The sequence below is a fragment of the Puntigrus tetrazona genome, chromosome 20 (assembly GCF_018831695.1).
Source record: "Puntigrus tetrazona isolate hp1 chromosome 20, ASM1883169v1, whole genome shotgun sequence".
In the NCBI taxonomy this organism is placed as follows: Eukaryota; Metazoa; Chordata; class Actinopteri; order Cypriniformes; family Cyprinidae; genus Puntigrus; species Puntigrus tetrazona.
The window spans coordinates 2,952,357-2,969,421 of NC_056718.1; the positions used below are offsets into that span (position 1 = coordinate 2,952,357).

Below are 17,065 nucleotides of genomic sequence, written 5' to 3' on the forward strand. Positions count from 1 at the left end.
TAATCTTCGTTCTAATGGTCACCATTGGCTCGTAATGCAATGCAATGCAATGCAACAGACCTAGATAAAGTCTTAATTGTTGACTTGTTAATGTCCATGTTGAAAAAGATGCATTAGGATTAGCTTTCTTAGACATTCTGAACTCCATTGGGCTTAGACAACACAGCAGCGCTTATCTCCTTTATGATGATACAAATAAAAGCGATCAACAAATAAAAGATAACGATAAACAACAGGATTTGGAGCAAAAAGGGAAAGGACATCAGTAAGGGGTGAGTGAGACTAAAAACTATTTCAAGTGTAGAGCAGCCTAGTTGTAGTTCTGAATGTAATTTATCTGGTAGAGTTGAGCAGGTTATGGATAAAAGTGAGACAAAGAGTGGTGTAGAAGATAAGTGTGAAGTATGAAATGCTGTACAGACTCTACTGGGTGTAGAGGAGAGTTTGGTTGATGAGATGGATGTTTTATTTCAGTGTACTGATGATGGAAGAGATGATTAACAGTGGACAGGAAATAATAAAGATTTTTATACTGTTGAACAAATTAATTCTTTCCTAGGGGAAAAGCAAGTATCAAAGTAGGTGATTTTTTTTCTCCCTGACATTGACAAGTTTATCTCTTCTGTATTGTGGTCTAGGAAAATAAGTAATTATGAAGAGCTTTCACAGCAGAAGCTTTTTTTCGTCTCAAGAAGCATATTACTGTCCTTAGACAGGGGAAAGGGACAGGAAATACTGAGAAGACACTTAACTGGTTCGGATGTTTTAAGCATTATATTAAGCTTTCTGCTTATGTGCTATGGAAACACATGTTTCATCCATGGTAAATTGGCAAAAAGTGGTGCTCTGTGGTTTGGTTGAGATTTTTATTAGTCTTTCACTACCTGGTGGTTTGCAGTGGGGGAGGACCTTGTGGGCAAATGGTTGCTACTCTAGCTGTCCTATAAAAGGAGGGTCCTGATCAGTAATAATTATCTCTGTGGCATTGAATGATGATTCTAGAACTTTCAGAGGACTTAGTAAGAGGAATTCCGCAACACATGGTGGACTTCTTTTGGTCAGGTCAGCACTGGCCACAGGAAGGCATTGTGAATGGCAAAAATGACAAAAATTGGACACTTTGTTTCTAAAGATGGATGGATTTCTCCTGAGAACTTGGCACCTCAGCTGGGATTTTTAGCAGTTTGGGAAAGAAAGCCATTTATGCAATGATTGTGAAAGTGTCCAACATTTTTCAGCTTCAGAGTATGAGAGGGTATGAATGGAGATCTTTGCCCTCCAGTTGCCTTTAGGTAAGGTGTCTGGACCACTGTACAAGCCTCCCATAGAGAAAAGAACATCTTAGTTACTTGTGTAAACCCTCTTTCCCTGAAGGAGGGAACTTAGAAGTTACGTCATTGACCACATTGGGATCCTGCTCGGGAACCCAATCTGCTCTGATCTTTAGAGAAAAGGCCAGTGGCTAGTGGTATTTGTATGCCAAGCCCCTCCCTTGTACATACGAGTATATAAGAACATTATTCCGGTTTATGTTGAGGAGCCGAGATCTTACCCGACTCCCAGAGCAGATCAAGGTTGTGGCAAGAGGTTGTGACATAACATCTCTGAGGGTTACACAGGTAACTGGAGACGTTCTCTTTCAGTCGGTCACTACGAAGTTACATCATTGACTGATGTCATGGGGTCCCTATGGAAAATGCCACAAACGTTGGTGTTATCGGCTTACATATAATCGGCTTAAGAATGTGCATGTAAACACGTTCATTGAAAACAAACGAAAGTATACAAATTCAAAGTATACAGACAACATACAAATATCTCACTTGCATGAGTTATAATATCCGATTAATAAAGGCATTCTGTATACAGTTAAGGGTAGGATGAAATAGGTGTAATACTCACAATAGTTTTATGCATGCGTGTGTGTGTGATAGTGTATGTATATATGCATCCATACACACAAAGTTCCAAGGCAAGCACAACATGCTCCTGAACACTAGTTGTTTCTCAAGTGTGACTTGCAATTTTGTACAAAATAAAACCATTTAAAAACAAACTTTCTGACATTAAAACACACTAGTGTGATAAAGAGTGCAAATGTTGTAATTTTTTTGTTTCATATTGTGAAAATTATTCATTAAAAAAATATTTTTTTACTCAGAAAATTAGGTACCTACTCTGACAAATGAGGCTCATGATTAGTCAAACAAAACAAGATTGAATCCAATAAGTGAATTATAAGCAATTATTTGAGGCCGGGTCTTTTTTGCTCAGGAACATCACAAGTGTGACAAGAATCTGAACACAACACAAGATTTAAGTGTAAACTACATAAATACAGAAAGAGGTGATATATTATAGTAAGAGCCACTATAGTAAATCATGTTTGCTGCATTACTATAATTATAAAGTTCTGCTTCATATTGCCGTGGACATTCTTTTTCAATAAGTCCTAGTCTGCATGATTACATATTTTATATAATGTTTAGTCTGTATTTATTTCAACATTATTACCTTATTTTTACTTAAGCCTCCAGAAGCACTGCGCCATTGCTTTTAAATCTGGTGTGACGGACTGCTGGTGACCTATGTCCGTGATGAGAAGGAACTTTTTGAAGAGATCACAAACATTCTTAGAGAGTAGGTTAACAATGTATATTTTGGATTTTCGGACCAGTCGAATTCTGAACTTAGACATATATTTTTGTCCTGTTGAGCACAAAAGTAATGTTTTTCTAAATTTTAATGGAGATTTTATGATGATGATGATGATGATGATGATGATGATGATTTAAATATAACCCAACAACTTCAACTCCACTAGGTATGACCCAGACATTCTTGTTGGATATGAGGTCCAAATGCATTCTTGGGGGTACTTACTACAACGCGCATCAACACTCGGTGTAGACCTGTGCCAGCAACTCTCCCGTGTGCCAGGTAAGGTTAGCTCATTTAGCAGGAGTATACGTGTTTATTAACTGTTTTGCTCAATTTCACCATCAGAAATAGTTCCAAACAAGGACACATCAAATGTTGTATTTGATGTCATTAACAGGAGATACAAAAGAAAATAGGTTCATGGCAGAGAAAGACGAGTATGGTGCAGACACTATGACTGAAATTCACATTGTTGGACGTGTTGTCCTCAACATGTGGAGGATTATGAAGACTGAGGTTGTCTTGAAATTCATACGCCATAAGTGCCAGAGCTAACACCATTTATTTGAGTGTTTTATCAGGTGCTTCATGAATTTTTTTCAGGCTGCATTGAATAACTACACTTTTGAGAATGTGGCTTTCCACCTCCTGCATCAGCGCTTTCCTCTCTATAGCCATCGCACACTCTCCGACTGGTTTGACCACAACACACACCTGCATAGGTGGGAATTGTTCTTATATCTATCTGTCAAAAGTCTATTACTTCCTATGAATATCATTGCTCTATTTATCTTTCTAATAATGTATATATATATATATATATATATATATATATATATATATATATATATATATATATATATATATATATATATATATACACACCAGCAAAAAGTATGTGAAATGTTTATTAATGTGTAAAACAGGCAATAATACAACACAAAATGCTGACAATTGGTGCTGTCAAACAATTAATTGTTATAAAAAAATTAAGTAATTTTTGTGTTTGCTTTTGTTAAAGTAATATATTTATGCTTGTGTGTACTATGTACGTTTGTGTGTGTGTGTGTGTGTGTGTGTGTGTGTGTGTGTAAAACCCCAGTATCTTAAGCAACTCTTAAGCAAATTTTCTTTGTTTCTTTTGTTTCTTGTTTCTTTGTTTGTGTGTTCTGTTGTTTTGGACAGGTGGAAAGTGGTGGATCATTATGTGAGCCGCTGTGTGGCACAGTCCAGTTGCTTCAGCAGCAGGATATTATCGGCAGGACAAGTGAGCTGGCACGTGTGTTTGGAATCCAGTTCTACCACGTGCTAACCAGGGGGTCACAGGTAAGGATCCATCTAAAACATGTCACACTGATGTCTTTAGCCACTCTGTTTAATCACTATATACAATTGTGCTATCATAACTGGTAAATATGAGCAAAGAAGTCTTTAAAAATAAATTTGAAAATTTAATCTGATATTTAATTAAAAGATTCCACAACCTTTAACATGACGTGAAATTATTGAAAAATCTCATTGCGAAATGTTTTTATCTAATACAGTCACTTTTTGCAACTTCCATATGCCGACATGATATTGCTAAATCTTCTCCTATAATGCCTGAAATCCACATTATGTGGGCCAAAAAGCTCCTGTTTGAGTTCCATTAATTAATAGTGCATTTCTGTAACTAATTGCACATAAGTTTGTGATCTTTTATATTTTTATATATTTTGTTAATTCAAGTTTGTTATATAGACCATTTCAACAGCTATTTAATCCATTTAGGAGGTGATGTCTTTGTTCTTGGTTGTTACCAGTTGCATTCCAAGTGCATTCAAAACTATAAGGCATGCGCTTAATGCACAATGCGATGGTGTTAATCTGTTATTCCTGCTGTTTATAATGTCAAATTTAAAATTAAGTCCTTGTTGCTGTGTGGTTGGGTGCTCTCTCTGGCCTGGAAGTAACATTAGTTTATACACTATATTGCCAAAAGTATTCGCTACCCATCCAAATAATTGGAATCAGGTGATCCAATCAAGAACCTAGGCATGCAGACTGTTTTCACAAACATTTGTGAAAGAATGGGTCGTTCTCAGGAGCTCAATGAATTCCAGCGTGGAACTGTGATAGGATGCCACACGTGCAACAAATCCAGTCCTGAAATTTTGTTGCTTCTAAATATTCCACAGTCAACTGTCAGCTGTTTTATAAGAATGTGGAAGTGTTTGGGAACGACCACAACACAGCCATGAAGTGGTTTGCCATGTAAACTGACGGAGCAGGGCCAGTGGATGCTGAGGCACATAGTGCGAAGAGGTCGCCAACTTTCAGCAGAGTCAATCACTACAGACCTCCAAACTTTCATGTTGAGATTCATGTTCAGATTAGGTCAAGAACAGTGCACAGAGAGCTTCATGGAATGGGTTTCCATGGCTGAGCAGCTGCATCCAAGCCATACATCACCAAGTGCAATAAATTGTGACGAATCGTGCTTCTCCATCTGACAATCTGATAGATAAGTCTGGGTTTTGGCAGTTGCCAGGAGAACAGCACTTGTCTGACTGCATTGTACCAAGTGTAAAGTTTGGTGGAGAGGGATATTGTGGTGAGGGGTTGTTTTTTAGGAGCTGGGCTTGGCACCTTAGTTCCAAAAATTCCCATAAACACACTCTTAAACCTTGTGGAAAGCCTTTCCAGAAGAGTTGAAGCTGTTATAGCAGCAAAGGGTGGACCATCAGCCTTTTCAAATCAGCCTTTACTCCAGTCTTAAGTGTCACTTGATTTTTAAAAAAAATCATACTAATGTGCTGATTTGATATTTGGTTATTGTCAGTGTTGGAAACAATTGTGCTGCTTAATATTTTTCTGGAATTTGTGTTAATTTATATGGGATTGATTGATTGACTGAATCAATGGCTGAGATTTTCAAAATATACATCTTTCTTAACAGTATGTCTTAACTTGTAAGGAGGAGGCGGAAGCCACACATCGAATCTATTTGCAGAAGTTTATTAACAGGTTGAAACAGAAAGCATAAACGGTAAGCCAGGCAATGGGTCAGTAACAGTGAAACAGTCCGATCTTAAAACAAACACTGGGATAATCTAATAAATGATAGTGAGAAGGCAGGCAGTGAGTCGTAACCAGAAAGGCATTTCAGTCCAGGCAAAGAGTCCAAAGGGCAGATCCGTGAAGCGTAATTCAAACAGGCAGGCAAGGTCCAAACACATTGCAAACAATCAGATATACAAGAACATTTACTAAGGCAGGTAGACTGGCAATGCTGCGACGATCTAAAAGAGGGCTCCTGGTTTTAAGGCTCTGGACAGGAAATGATAGTAGAAGAAGACAGAGGAGTGGGGTACTGCTAGTACTCTGGTGATGGCTCCTCTGCTAAGCATTACAGAATCCAGAGGTTAAACTGATATTGATATCGAGGTGTTTGCAAAAAAACTCTCCATGCCTGAGACGTGATTTGGGTTCCCCCGATCACTCACAATATCTTCTGGAAGTCCAAAAATCTGGAAGACATGGTGAAAGAGGGCCTGAGCTGTCTCCATGGCTGTGGGAAGTCCTTCAGAGGGATGAGGACGGCATGACTTCGAAAAGCTGTCGATAATTCCAGAGTATTGTAGTGAAATTATTGGAACAGGAAGGTCGGTTACGAAGTCTATAGATGAATGTGACCATGGCCATTTGAGGAATCGGGAGTGATTGGAGGAGCCCTGATGGTAATTCTTGAGCACAAACTTGGCATGACTTGACGTAACCAGTGACATCCTTGATCATCTCAGGCCACCAGAAGGAGTTCTGAACCAGACGTATAGTGCGGGAAATACCTGTATGTCCTGCAGTTAGCGAGGTATGAATCCACTGCATAATGCGTTGGCGTAATGTAGAGAGATTGTACTATTGGTCGGGTAGAGTTTGTGCCGGCATCGGTTCATGTTTTTGCACTCATTGTAGTTCCTCCATGATATCCTAGGACACTGGGGCCAGGATTACAGAAGGTAGAAGGACGGGCTCAGGGTCTGATTGTTCTGTGGATCGTTCATACCTTCGGGAGAGGGTATCTGCCTTACTGTTCTTACTTCCGAGTCTGTACCTGATCGTGAATTGGAATCGTGTAAAAACAGACCAACAAGCTTGACGTGGATTTAATCGTTGACACTCAATGTATTTGAGATTTTTATGATCGGTAACAGCCTCTTCAAGCCAGTGTCGCCATTCTTCGATCGCCACTTTCATGGACAGGAGTTCTTTGTTGCCTACGTCGTAATTCCTTTCAGCGGGAGTGAGTTTTCTGGAGTAGAATGCACATGGGTGTAATTTACAGGTCTTGCTAGATCGTTGTGAGAGGACGGCACTTATACCACAGTCGGACACGTCAACTTCTACAATAAATGGTAGGTCAGGATCAGGGTGTTGTAGAATGGGGGCTGATGTGAATTTAACCTTGAGACGAAGGCTTGTTTGGCCTCCGTCCATGTGAGCTTAGCTGGTTTGCCCTTGAGTAACAAAGTTAATGGTGAGGCCACAAGACTGTAGTTACGAATGAATCTTCGATAGAATCAATCAATCATTTTCAATCATTTTTATTTATATAGCGCTTTTAACAACACAGGTTGCATCAAAGCACTGTACAGTATAATGACAGGGATGTATAATGACAGGGATGTATAATGACGAGAGTGACCAATTTCTTATTAAATGCAGAGACGGTCTCTGTAGTCAATTCAACGATAATCACTAGAAGTTAAGTGTCCCCAACCAAGCAAGCCAGAGGCGACAGCGGCAAGGGAAACAAAACCCCATGCATACAGAATGGAGAAAAAAAAACCTTGGGAGAAACCAGACTCAGTTGGGGTCAGTTCTCCTCTGACTGGACGCCCAGCACTTAACTTCCAGTTCAATTTTAAACGCAGCTGTGTCAGATAGTGTAAATGACTTAGAGTGTGTGTGTGTGTGTGTGTGCATCAGGATCTAGTGATCGGTCCACGGGCGCATCTAGGTGTTCTGGTCTCTGATGAACATAATCTCTGGGTGCTGATCGACCATCTAGTCTGGATACAAACTGTGAAAACAGATTGAGAAAGAGACAGGACTAATATTAGCGTAGATGCCATTCTTTTTACGATGTCACAAGTACATCGTATTGTAGGAGTAGTGTTCCCAGTTCCAGCAAATCTAAGTAATGCAGCCTAAAAATCCTTTAACGGATTTGAATAATAAAAGGTGTGTTGGTGTGTTATGTGTAGGCTAAGTTAAAAGATGTGTCTTTAATCTAGATTTAAACTGGCAGAGTGTGTCTGCTTCCCGAACAGAGTTAGGAGAGATTGTTCCAGAGTTTAGGTGCTAGATAGGAAAATGATCTGCCGCCCGCAGTTGATTTTGATATTCTAGGTATTATCAAGTGGCCAGAGTTTTGAGAATGCAGCGGACGTGCAGGACTATAATGTGATAAGAGCTCGCTCAAGTATTGAGGAGCTAAACTATTCAGGGCTTTATAGGTAATTAATAAGATTTTAAAATCTATTCGATGTTTGATAGGGAGCCAGTGCAGTGTTGACAGAACCGGGCTAATATGATCATACTTCCTAGTTCTAGTAAGGACTCTGGCTGCTGCGTTTTGGACTAGCTGAAGTTTGTTTATTAAGCGTGCAGAACAACCACCCAATAAAGCATTACAATAATCTAACCTCGAGGTCATAAACGCATGAATTAATATTTCTGCATTAGAGGTTGAAAGCATAGGTCGTAATTTAGATATATTTTTAAGATGGAAAAACACAGTTTTACAGATGCTAGAAACGTGATTTTCGAAGGAAAGATTGCAGTCAAACAGCACACCTAGGTTCCTAACTGATGATGAAGAATTAACAGAGCAGCCATCAAGTGATAGGCTGTGTTCTAGATTATTATATGTGGGGTTTTTTTAGAAATTCGCAAAGCCCAAGAAATGTTGTAGTTCTTTGACAGTATTCGGGGTATGGCCATTCAATGACTGCCTTGCCTTTTAACTCATCCATTTTTACACCTTGAGGGCTAATTTAATATTCTAGGAGGGAGGTTTTTGTTACGTGGAACTCACATTTCTCTGCTTTGACATAAAGTTGATTCTTAAGAAGTCATGCTAAAATACTGTCTAGACGTGGGAGATGTGTTCGGCTTCAGACTTTGAGTAAATAAGGATATCATTGAGATAGGCAATGACGCACTGGTTCATAATGTCTCTGAAGATGTCGTTGATGAATGACAGCAATACAGCTGGTGCATTGGCAAGCTCATACGGCATTACCTGATACTCATAGTGGCCCCTAGTGGTGATTAATGCAGTTTTCCACTCATCCCCTTCCCTGATACGGATGAGATTGTATGCGCTTCTCAAATCGAGTTTGGTGTAAATGAGGGAACTAGAGGGAGTGGATATCAAAACTTGACTGTGACATTGTTGAGGCCTCTGTAATCAATACATGGACGAAGACCTCCATCCTTCTTCTCTACAAAGAAGAATCCCACGGCTGCGGGGGAAGTTGAAGGGCCTCAGAGTACCTCTGAGACATAATCCTCTATGGCCTGACTTTCTGTTCTATATAACGGGTAGACTTTACTTTTAGGGGGCATGGCGTTGGGGAGAAGATCAATAGCGCAATTGCCAGATCGATGAGGCGGTAATTTTGTAGCTTCTGATTTACTGAAAGCCTCACGAAGGTACATGAGGGAATGATAACTGCCTGCTTGGATTCAGGACTCTCTACGGTGGTGGTAAAACAAGGCACGAGTTTTTGGGGAATACAATGTTGGTAACGGAATGGACCAGTTCAGTAATTCGCCACGATGCCAGGATAGTTGAGGATTTGAGTGGCTAGCCATGGGAATCCCAAAATTATCTCCTGCTGGGGGGAATCAACTATGTAGAGGGAAATTGATTCTTGGTGGAATAGACCAACTTGGGAGTGTTAATGGCGGTTGATCAAGTTCAAGGAAGCTCCTGAATCTATCATGGCTGTTAAATCAAGCGATACAGAATTAAACATGAGAGTCTTAGGTAGCGTGAGTGATCCATTCATATAAGGAGAGAATGAATTGATATTCACCCTGGGCATTGAGAATTTTCTATTTCCACGTGATTATGCCATTCTGCTCCGTCCCCAACTACATGCTCACCTGTCAGCATTTGTTCCTGAATTACGTAACACAGTTTGGGTTGTGCCTTTTTCCATAGGGACACCATGACGTCAGTCAATGACGTAATGTCATACTGACTGACTGAAAGGGAATGTCTCTGTACACAACTAACAGAGACATTATGTCCCAAACTACTCAGACTAATCTGAAGTGTGAGAGAATAGAAAAGTCAGCGTTCTCCAGGGGGCAATGACTGAAGATAGCGCACAGATCCAATGGAATTGCATAGCAAACCGACACTGGCCTCCTTAATTACTTGATGTTATCCAGTACATGAGAGGACACAGGCTCTACACGAAGTTTGTAAAATCTTGTCAAGATATTGGGCGTCGCCCATCATATGTCTGTTCTGCTAGAAAGGCTTCCTGTGTCAGCACCCAAGAGCAGGCAACACTCAGAGTGAAATGATCTCTCACTCCTAGGGGGCATGGCTCATCCTGGGACTGGTACGCCAAGTTGATGGCATTCACCACCCAATGAGCCACCCTGAGTTTGGAGACAGCATTCCCCTTCTGCTGTTCCCCAAAGCAGACAAAGAGCTCCTTGGAGTTCCTGAAACTCCACATAGGTGTGAATGGCAAAGCAAGGGCCAGGTCTGCCTCATCCGGGGGCAGTGCTTGCAATTTCACTACTTGACCCTCAAATGGGAGTAGTGGAAACCTTGAGCATATAACCAGGTCGGGGTCTCAAAGTAATGTGAGAGTTAGTCAGACCGAATTCAAGGCACAAATTATTAACAGAGAATTTGTGCAGGTCTCACATCATCTTAATAGAAGTGAGCAGGAAGACAAAAAACTCAAGTTTCAGGAGTCAACCAGCTCAAAGGGATCACCCCGTAGTCCTGACCTTAGCAAAGCCATCGACATGTGGTCACAATGTGAGCATGACCCATCCATGAACGCATGTTTACGGCCCAGGCATGTGAGATGGCAATTGTTTCCATTATCTGAAGTGAGGAAACTACAGCACCCAGAAGCAAGCGGTGAGAAAGACATCCTGACATCCACTCTTAATGGCTGTGCATGCTGTAGAAATTTGTTCTTTTAGGCTGGATTGCCCAGGGGAGGACCACTGCACACAAGGTGTCTCAAGGATCAATAGCACATAGAGTTTGTACAGTACAAAAACCATTACGCCTATAAAGAGTCCTCATAAACCACAAATGCCAATGTCTGTGTGTTGTTTAGTTTTTTTTTGTTTATTTGGTAACATTGTCAAGTAATATGTGACAGTAGTCATTTAGTGATTATACCGATTTAAGTGTCACAAGTATAATATGACACTATAACAGTTTTTAGTTTGTTTAGTGGTATAACTAAAAGTGTTATTTTGATAAGTTCAGTAAGTTCATTTGTTTGGAAGTGAAGGCTAGAATACACAAAATTACTTTTTGCCTTGTTTACAGTCTGGAAGAGTAAACGAGTCACTAGTTGACAAAAAAATGGTCTGCAGATATTGGGAAATCATAGGAAATCACAGTGGTCACCAACATTTAAATTTTTCTGAACATTAGGCAATGATTCCATCGAGCAGAACAATCAGCAGACATTTGATATTTTGAGCCAATTTTTAAACACAGCCAATTTTACGAGTTCCCTAGTAAAATGTGTGTATTGATGGTATACATGAAGTTATTGATCAAGTGTGTGTATATGTGTGTATGTGTGTATGTATGTATGTGTATATATATATATATATATATATATATATATATATATATATATATATATATATATATATATATGGAAAAAGCTTTGTAATTTAAATGTCTATACATAAATGATATATAATAAATGTATAATGATGGATTATAATTATTATATTTTTGTGAAAAGTTTGAACCAATGCTATGTAAAAATTTGTTAATATACATGGGAATGATATCCAGTACTTATATAATTCTTAAAGAAAGATTCACAGATGTTGTATTTATGTTTTTATTTATTACATTCATAAATACACTTTTGTAGTTTTGTGTTGGTAGTCAGTCTTTCTTCTCCTACTGCAGTACCGTGTGGAGTCAATGATGTTAAGGATTGCAAAACCAATGAATTACATCCCAGTGACTCCAAGCACACAGCAGCGTGCCCAGCAAAGAGCTCCACAGTGCATTCCGCTCGTCATGGAGCCAGAGTCACGTTTCTATAGCAACTCTGTTATTGTGTTGGATTTCCAGTCACTTTATCCATCCATCATCATTGCCTACAATTACTGTTTCTCCACCTGCCTTGGACGTGTTGAGAATCTTGGAACGTAAGCTGTTTTTGGATTTAGAGTAATATACATTTAAATCTATTGTTGTAGCATATACTAATGCTGTATTTTTATATATCCATGTATTTTGTGGTTCATGAATCTTATCTTTTTCACTGTCTCAGGTGTGATGAGTTCAGGTTTGGTTGTACATCCCTTAGAGTCCCTCCTGACCTCCTTTACCACCTCAGAAATGACATCACTATTTCTCCCAATGGTGTCGCATTTGTTAAGGTAATACTGAGAATGCACTGCCATTAAAAAGTGTGACTGTATCAGTTTTATGGATGTTGACAAGAGCTCAGTGACACAATTAACCAGCATTTTCTTATAACTTAAAAGCTACATTATTTTAACTATTCATTGAACCCTGGTGTTCTTTTGATTTTGTTTACCAAGCATTATGAAGGTCTTTCTGTAAACAGAAACTGATATAATGCAGTGATATAAAATTCAACAGATGTGCATTTACGTTAGATTTTAAATTTTTTTTTTGCTTTGAACACATCTTTTTATACAATGTTTGTGTCCAAGTCAGCCCAATTCAAGTCTCTGTGTGTTCAGTCTTCAGTACGGAAGGGTGTCCTGCCAAGTATGCTTGAGGAGATCTTGAAGACGAGGATCATGGTGAAACAGTCCATGAAGGTGTACAAAAATGACAAAGCTCTATTACGCCTGCTGGATGCCAGGCAGCTTGGCCTTAAACTTATTGCTAATGTCACGTTTGGTTACACTTCTGCCAACTTCTCAGGGCGTATGCCCAGCGTTGAGGTGGGTACTGAAATTTGCATCCCAGAAATTATGTAATTGTTATGATGGGAAAATAAATAGCCTTATCACATTTGCAAAATTTTAGATGTAAAATTTGGTTTTGGCCAGTAGGTTTTTGTCTGCTTAATTAAATTTTACAGACTGAGCACTAGTTTGGCAACTTGTTATTAGTAAATGGTGTTCGCTAATCTAAAGTCTAGCAAATTTGGGTTTTTGAATACTTGTATATGATAAATTATTTTAGGTTTACCCTTATTGTTTGACTGGAAGGGCCAGTCTTTATTAATTGGTTTGCAGCAGTGTTGTATGTACAGTTTGCTAATGACCAAATACATAATTGAAAACTACTTATTTTCTTTAAGACCCACCTAATGCAGGTTGTCTGTATAATTACTGTGTATATTCTGTCTTTGTCCTAATATACCAGTTAGGTGACAGCATTGTGCACAAGGCCCGAGAGACTTTGGAGAGAGCCATAAAGATGGTCAATGACACAGAGAAGTGGGGAGCACGTGTTGTCTATGGCGATACAGACAGGTAAAGAAATAAAAACTGTCTAAATTCATTTCATTGTAGATGTGATGTTGCTAACCAAGCAAGTGTGTTCAATTTTTTTTCAATTTTCTCCATTTTGAGACTTCTTTTTTTTATATGATAGGTAAGCATTATAATATTGCTAGGTGAATTAGCCAATTACAGTGCTGCTGAGGCATTGCCTCCTTTGAAACATTTCCATTGTTGTGATGGGCCAGATGCAGTTCAGTTTTAAATTGATTGATTGATTGATTGATTGATTGATTGATTGATTGATTGATTGATTGATTGATTTTTCTGAAATTCCTGCTCTGTCCTAGTATGTGAGACTGTTCCCTAAAAACTCACGTTAATATAACACAGTTTTCATAAATAAGCAAATACTATTTACTATACATTTGTTATTTTGTTGTGTAGTTGTTTTGTATTTAGTGTTAACAGACAAATTGCTTGTAAGTAGAAATTATGCTGTCTCTGATCTGTCCATTTCTCTTTTCTAGTATGTTTGTGCTGTTGAAAGGAGCAACCAAGGAACAGGCATTTAAGATTGGTAATGAAATTGCAGAGGCGGTCACTGCTACCAACCCTAAACCTATCAAACTGAAGTTTGAGAAGGTTTGTAAAGTGGTTTGTGTGTATAAGTGTACTTTGGTTTTGATTTGAAGGGAAGATCTCATATGATTGTTATTCCAATTTTGTTACTCTCTGCGTTCTTGTCTGTTTGGGTAGGTCTACCTCCCATGTGTGTTACAGACAAAGAAGCGTTATGTTGGATACATGTATGAAAGCTTGGATCAGAAAAACCCAGTCTTTGACGCCAAAGGCATTGAAACTGTACGTCGTGATGGTTGCCCTGCTGTTGCCAAGGTAACTAGCATTCCAATATTATTATTTTCTTTTTGCCCAATCCCTTGATAAAGTTTTGCTCCACTTGTCATTCACATTGCAGTTGTAATGCTGTGTTTCTCAGCCAGGGGGCAGTTGAGTTTAATGAATAAAATTCTATTATGTTAGATTTTGGAGCGATCACTGAAGCTGCTTTTTGAGTCACGTGACATCAGCCAGGTGAAGCAGTATGTGCAGCGGCAGTGTGTGAAGGTGTTAGAGGCCAAAGCCAGCATGCAGGACCTCATTTTTGCCAAAGAGTACCGTGGCAGTGGATCGTACCGACCAGGGGCCTGTGTCCCTGCTCTGGAACTCACCAGGTGAATAAGTATATGTGTTTAAAAAGGTTTTTTCATTCACCAGCAATGTAGGCAGAACAAGAGTTTAGTTTACCTTTGCCTATCAACAAACAGGGAAAATATTAGGGTTAATTTGTAAGGGCCTGACAATGGAGGGGGGGTTTCAATCAAATGTACATTAGTGAAATCACATCATACACATGCCTATAATTTAAAAAAAAAACATTCAAACATGAACCTTGTGAAATTTCACAAGATTTGCTTTATCATTTGTTCCACTTACGATTTATGCGTGGTTGTTCTCAAAAATGTGATCAGTAGCAGTTACAATATCATGATTATGGGTAAATAAGAAAAAAGACATCAAATTAGGCTACATTTATTTTAGTAGGCTATTAAATATTTCAACATATCAGATACAACTTTGTAGATTTTAGTAGAAAAGCCTAACTGCTTCATTTTGGCTTAGGCCTATATTTGTATACTTTTCTGATTTGCATTTCCATACTGCTCTGTTACTTCTACTAAACGTTAATTAAAACTAATACTAAACTATGAAAAAAAACAATAAAAATGTCTTCACAAAATAAAAACTAAACTAAAACTAACAAAAATGATGTCCATCTGTTTTGAACTTGCCGCTTCCTAGCAATAGATTTTTTATTGAAGCTTTACTTTCAAATACTCAGATGAACTTTTATTTTAGTGGCAAGAAGCCATGTAATGCACATCCAGCAGGTTATTGCAGAATAGCCCTTCACTTTTATATAACACCCAATAAGCCTGTCAGGCTTCATTCTGCGATAGCAACCTGCTGGATGTACATTATCATGGTTTTGCTTTTATGTAAAGGATAAAGTTTAAAGTATTCAAAGATAAATCCTATATAAATGAAATATTTGCACAATTTACTTGGGTACTTTACTTGGGTACTACAGGATATTTACTGGAATTGAAATAATCATTTGTCAATAATTATTGTCACACCTGTTTATGATATGGTCATGGACTTCAAAAAAATTTTTTTTTTTAAACAAAATAGAACCCTAATGCAAAAAAAAGAGAAAAGGAGAAAAATCCAAACTTTGTTTTTACCTTTAAGTACATTACTTTGGTGAAAAAAACAACAACAACAACTTGAAATCATGTGTCCTACAATTATTGGCACCCCCTGATGTTAATACTTTGTACAACCCCTTTTTGCCAACAAGACAGCACTTAATCTCCTCCTATAACATTTCACAAGATTAGAGAACAGAGAGAGAGGGATCTTTAACCATTCCTTTTTGCACAATCTTTCTAGATCATCCAGTGTCCTGGGTCCTCTCTTATGTACTCTTCTCTTTAGCTTGCCCCACAGATTTTCAATTGGGTTGAGGTCTGGGGACTGAGATAGCCATGGGAGGACCTTGAGTTTGTGACTGCTGAACCATTTTTGTGTAGATTTTGCCACATGTTTTGCCATGGTGGACATGAGGTGCTTTTCGACATACTCATCTTTTGTTTTAAGCCAGACCCAAAAATCTCTATCTTAATCTCATCTGACCAAAGCACACAATCCAAGTTGAAGTCCCAGTACCGCTTAGTAAACTCCAGACGTTTACGCCAGTGAGTGTTGGTGAGAAAAGTCTTTTTACTTTTATGCCTTCCAAACAGCTTGTTGGCATGTTGAGAGCGTCTGATGGTTGTTATGGAGACTTTGTGACCCTAAAATGCCACTCTTTGATGAAATTCTGTGACAGTGAGCTTAGAAATTTTTGTACTTCTCTTACCATCATCCTCACTATGTGTTGTCGGAAGATAAACTTGGGACCTCTTCCAGCCTCATTTGTCACTGTTCCAGTTGTTTTAAAATTCTTAATGATTCCTCTGACTGTAGATATGGGCAAGTTAAGGCAACTGGCTATTTTCTTGTAGCCATTGCCTAACCTATAAAGGTCGACACACATCTGGCTTACTTGATTGGTGTGTTCTCTTGTCTTTGCCATGTTGACAAGTGGGTAAGGGAATTAGGCCTCTGTGTCACGTCATATTTATACCCCAGGAAAAGTTCCAACATAAAAAAAAATATATATATATATATATATATATATATATATATATTTATTTATTTATATTTAATTAAAAATTTAGGAGCAATTGTTAGGGGTGCCAATAATTGTGTATGTGAGGAAAAATTATCCTCTGAACATAGATGTATTACTGTTTATCACTCTTAACATTCATGGAAAGAAGAACGTATTATATTAATTATTATTAAAGCGTATAATTAGTAAAAAGTATAGAAAATGTCACCCCATCTGTAAAAAAAATTATAATAATAATAATAATTGGGCAATTTGCTTAAATGAAGGGTTGCAAAAATTAATACTCTTTTGCAAATTCAACCATTCATTCATCCATTGTGTAACGTTCTAGAATGTAATATATATCCCAAACTTGTCCATAACAAATGCTTATCTGACTTTTCTTGGCATTGAGTTGTA

At 38.4% G+C, this 17,065-nt stretch overlaps 1 pseudogene; it reads left to right on the plus strand.

Moving 5' to 3' along the window:
* Window positions 1–17,065, plus strand: part of LOC122324362 — a 55,051-nt pseudogene that overhangs the window by 33,392 nt on the left and 4,594 nt on the right.